The sequence below is a fragment of the Euphorbia lathyris genome, chromosome 10 (genome assembly GCF_963576675.1).
Source record: "Euphorbia lathyris chromosome 10, ddEupLath1.1, whole genome shotgun sequence".
NCBI lineage: Eukaryota > Viridiplantae > Streptophyta > Magnoliopsida > Malpighiales > Euphorbiaceae > Euphorbia > Euphorbia lathyris.
Window position 1 is genome coordinate 56,426,353 of NC_088919.1, and position 5,524 is coordinate 56,431,876.

Consider the following 5,524-nt stretch of genomic DNA (forward strand, 5'->3'; position numbering starts at 1 on the left):
GTTAGTATAAACAGGTGCAAAATCATATTTTAACTTGTGACGGCATACTTTTATGGTGTGGCCTGGCTTACCACAGAAATCACAAAAAGGTACCCTTTGTGGGTTGAACTGAGTATAGTCAGCATTATTAACATACTTTTATGGTATGCCCTTTTCTTCCGCAGAAGTCACATTAGACAGTCCGCTTGTTATGACAACACACATCCTTTGTGTGTCCCCTTTTTCCACAACACTCACATTGAGTAAATTGCTTATGCTGACTAGTATTTGCGTACTCAGCATGGGGTTTATTTCTATTTGGGCCCTTCCCTTGACTCTGTAACATTGTGATATCCTTTCTAAGTTTCTTTGACTCAGATTGAACCTCCGTGACAAACTTATGTAGGATTTGCATGTTGGTATGCAAGTCAGAGTTGTCTTGGAGAAGATATCGGAGGTCACTCAGTTTGACCTCTTCAATCTCATCACAGCGCCTGCTGAGTGCCTTAATCTTTTTGTTACACTTCTTAGTTAGTGTATATAAGTCACTCAGGGCATTTACCATTTCATTTCTAAGCAAAAGTAACGATGTTACCTCATTGTTGTTTCCTCCTGCTCGGAATCTTCAGAGAGGTCAGCTTGCTCAGACTGGGTTTGGTCAGCTCCATCATCTGCCATGAAACATATGTTGGCTGTTTCATTTTGCTCAGCTTCGGATGATGTTGACACATCACTGTCACTCCATGTGGCTACCATAGCCTTTTTGCTTCCCTTCTTCTCCTTTTTGAGGTTGGGACAACTTGACTTGATGTGCCCATTTTGATGACACTCAAAGCATGTGACAGACTTCGAGCTGTCCTTCTTGTACTTGTCACTTGACTCGGCTTTATACTTGTCATTTCTTCTAAATGACCTTTTGCCGTTCCTATCATTCCTTCTGAACAACTTCTTCATTTTTCTGGTGAACATGGCTATTTCCTCATCATCAGTTGACTCAGCTTCAGTCGAGTCAGCTTTCATGACAAGTGACTTTTGTTTCTTATCTTCTGATTTTTCTTTCTTTTTGGCTTCAAAGTTTTTCATAGAGATTTCATGGGTCAGCAGAGATCCGATCAGCTCATCATATTTATAGGTAGTCAAGTCTTGAGCTTCTTCTACGGCTGTTTTCTTTGCTTGCCAACTCTTAGGCAGACTTCTCAGAATTTTCTTCACCAGTTCCTCTTCAGTGAAGTTCTTTCCAAGCCTTTTTAGCTCATTTATAATATTTGTGAACCTTGCGTTCATTTCTGAGATGTCTTCATTCTCATTCATCTCAAACAGCTCATAGAGCCTCATATGTTGATTGACTTTAGACTCCTTAACTTTGCTTGTGCCTTCATAGGTTACTTCAAGCTTCTTCCAAATCTCCTGTGCTGACTCGCAACCTGAAATCTTATTGTATTCTGCAGCATCTAACGCACAGTGAAGCATGTTTATAGCCGAAGCATTATTTTGTAATTTTCTGAGGTCATCCTCTGTCCACTCAGCCTCACTTTTAACAATTTTCTCATCGTTAACAGTTTTGTATGGCACATGTGGACCTTGAACAATTGCAAGCCATGCACTCATGTTTGTGGCTTGAATAAAGTTTTTCATCCTATTCTTCCAGAATGTATAATTTGACCCAAAGAATAGGGGAGGTCTAGTGATTGATAGTCCCTCAGGGAGTATCTGTGTTGTTTGGTTTCCTGGAAGGAACCGAGTGCTATTCTCACCCATTTTTAGGGATCAGCTCAAGATTGTTAAATCTTAGAGTAGTGAGCTTAGGCTCTGATACCACTTGTTGGTCCCTGGTAATTAGTTCCAAGGGGGGGGGGTTAGGAACTAATATAACTTTTTCTCGTTTTAATTAAGCTGACTGGAAGTTATTTTGAGAGTTTATTAACTCAGCTTTTTGGTCAGCTTGGTGAGATATGTTTGAAGACAGCTTTAGTCAGATGTTGACTAAAGTTGTTTTCTTGTGAGTTGAGAATTGACACTCTTGGAGGTCAGCTTCTTAACTCAGCACCACTTATTTACTCAAGGTCAGCTTAGGCAATTTATATGCTGAGTAAATATAGCAAACAACACATACAATATAAAAGAGAGTTCAGAGATTACCCAGTATCACTTATCCTGGTTCAGCCTCTCTGCCTACGTCCAGTCCCCAGAGTCCTCCAGGCTTTTTAAATCCAATACTGAGCTCTTTAACGGTAGAGTACAAACCAATTACAAGGCAGTTGAATATGCAAGAGTACCTTCCTCTATTCGTCTACTCAACTCCTACTAAGTGCTACAACCCAGCACCTAGATTTCTATACCACTGAATGCTTACAACCAAGCACTCAGCTTAACACTCTCAATATTCCTATTGATCACAGACTTATTCTTTTTATGCTAAAGAACACTTTAGATGATTATACAATAATCAATCTAGCATTTACACAGAGAATAGAAAGGTGGGTGTAAGATCTTTTTGTATTTGAGTGCTTTCAGAATTTTCTCTCTTTTTATTTTTCTTTTGATGCTTCGGTGATAATCCAATGTTCTTCATTGTCCTTTTATAGAAGGAAATTGCAGATTTGGATCCTTGAATTGTTGTTACCGTTAACACCAAAACGGCTCTTTTGGGGAACAATTTCTGGTTAGTCTTCAGACTGCTCCGCCATTCCCTTTCACTGTTTTCTTCAGGCGTCAGGTTTGTCTTATTGCGTCTGGCTTGTCTTTTTGTGCCAGTTGTCTTTTACCAATAATCCAACGTCCCATGACTCTTGGAATTAGTCTTTTATGTGTCTTCGAGGTTCCAATTATTGGTGCAGAAGATTGGCAGACTTTGTCCTTTAGTGAACGGATCCTTCATGCTGTCCTGACTGACATTCAACTTTCTTCGTAATCTTCTGATGTTCGACTTTTAAGCTGAGTGCATACTTGGTCAGCTCCATTCTGTGTAACCGCTTCTGAAGAAATCCTCAACTTTAGTCAGCTTCATTTTGCTTCTGAGTTTTACTCCACTTAGCTTCCATTCTGTCATGCTGAGTTGCTTTCCACTCAGCTTTGCTTATGCTGACTTTTGTCCTGTCTTTACTTTATATATTTTTGTACTCAGTATTGAACAAACATATTAGTACAATTAAATCAAAGCATCTAAATTTAATTGCCTCTTAATCATGGATGATTTTGTCAAATCAAAATCTTGTGGAAAAGGTGTTTCAACAATCTCTCTATCTCTCTTGAATCCCAAAACCTCTCTAAAATCCTTGAGAAAATCATGTCTGATTCTCAAAACATCTCCGGTGGCGATTACGATCAAAATCGCTCCGATGAAAACCCTATATCTCCCACTCAGCAGGAATACGTAGAGACTTCTGATGAGTCTCAAGGTCATGGTCAGCATGACCAATCTAAGGTCAGCATCTCCGGTAAAGACCCTCAAGCTGACCAAGCAACCCCATCTAAGAAACAGAAGAAGGAGAAGGGCAAGAAACCACTAGAAAGAAATTATTCTCCGATTTACAACAGTGTAAGAGGGTACAAGATCGACCATTCCCGGTGGTTCTCTAAGGGATTTGTAGAAGCAGAAAAACCCTTTTGCGAATGGATCTCGAAAAATGGCTGGACCGAGCTATTTTCTATCCGTGAAGCCACCTACCCAGAATTGGTAAGGGAATTCTACGCCAATTTAAGAGCTACTAATGATAACAGTGACTACATGGTCACCGAGGTCAAGGGGAAGAAAATCTTCATCAATCCCCCCTATCTCGCAAAACTGCTTAAATTGAAGAATGAAGGAACCGAACTCAGGAGCACAAACGACTCCAAAAAAATCAAGTACCCTGTTGAGTTCTATAAACCCTCTGGTCACAAACGAGAAATAACCAGCACGTGTATGGGTCAGAATCAGAAAATGGCTCATTATATACTGATCAACTTTATATTCCCCAAGGTCAACTCGCAATCCTCCGCATCCAACTTTGAACAGTGCTTTATCTGACACATTCTGACCTACCAGACACTCAACATGCCCGTTTTTCTTATCAGTGCATTTCAACGTAGTATCGGCACACTCAGGTTAGGATCCCTAATCACCAAAATTCTCAAAGACTACAGAGTTGGCTTGGTAAAGGAAATTAATGTCTGGGGTACGAAAATTTCTGCTGGCATACTGTTCAGTTTGGCCTACGACCAACCCATCGTACCCAAGAAAGGAAAGGGGGCCGCGGTTGAAGAAGCACAGGATGTGCCGACCAAAAAGGGGAAGAAAGTGTTGATGAAACCAACTGACCGCACTCGGCAGGATAAAAAGCGAAAAGATGACCAGTCAGCAAAGGATGTGAACACAACTCCTAAAAAGCTAAGAATAGTATCCAGTGTGAGGAAAACTGATGCTGAGCAAGGTCAGGAGGAACATAAGTCAGCAGAAAAACTGAAAAGGCAAGTTGAGCCTGAGGAAGAGAGTGAGGAAACTCCTGAGCAACCTTTGCAAAAGAAGAGGAAACCTTCTGGGTTAAAACCAATTGATGCACCTCCTCTAGACTTTTTAGTCTCTGAAGACTCACACTTTGTAAGAAGTTAAGAGATTGATCTTGAGAAAACCCCTGCCGACCAGGAAGAAGAATTGGGTGATCTTGGAGACCAGTTTGATGATGAAAAGACCGATAATGTTGAACCAAATGGGGAAGTGGATGCTGAGCAACATCAAACAGTTGATACTGAGCAGGTTAAGAATCCAATTGAGCAGAGTAAGACAGTTGATGCTGAGTCCACAAAGAAAGATAGAGCTGTGGAAGATCTCAATGCTGACCTTGGGTTGAACTCATCTTCTGAGTCCCTTGACTCCATTGCTGCTGATCCAACTCCTCCAACTCATAAAACCAGCACTGGCAAACGACTCAAGCGAAAAGCTCAAAAGTCTCATATCATTGACATTCTGGATGATTCTCCACTAAGAGAACCAATTACTGCCCTCACAAAACTCCAGTTTCAATTCTTCTCTGAACCAACTCCAGATCAACTTGGGGAAAAGCAAGCCTCTGTTTCTCAAGCTAAGGAACAAGCCGACCCCAAAGCTCCACAAGGTTATGCCGAGCAAGTGCTCGAAGTTCCTGCTATTCAAGACAACGAGTTAGCAAAGGAAAATCCTGCTCAGGTCAGCTCTGAACTACCTCAATCTTCTGAACCTACTCGGCTTCAGGCTGACTCTGAATAGGTCAATATCTCTGCCGATCCACCTCTTCCTAACTCTTCAACGCAGAATGAAAATCAGTCAGTTCCTGCTGCTGACTTAAACAAAAGCCCAGCTGCTGACCTAGCTGGCACATCAAGTCTGGACAGCATAATACTCCTCCTCCATCCGGTCCTATTCCATTTCCGGCTTCTGAACCTCAACATGATGAATCTCTTGCTTACCTGCATGCTACTGAGTCTGGATGCAGAATCATTGACTCAGCTCAAGCCTTACTTCAAGATATTCATCACTCCAGTGCCGATGCTGCTGGGTCTATCAATGTTGAACCAACTCAACTCTCTT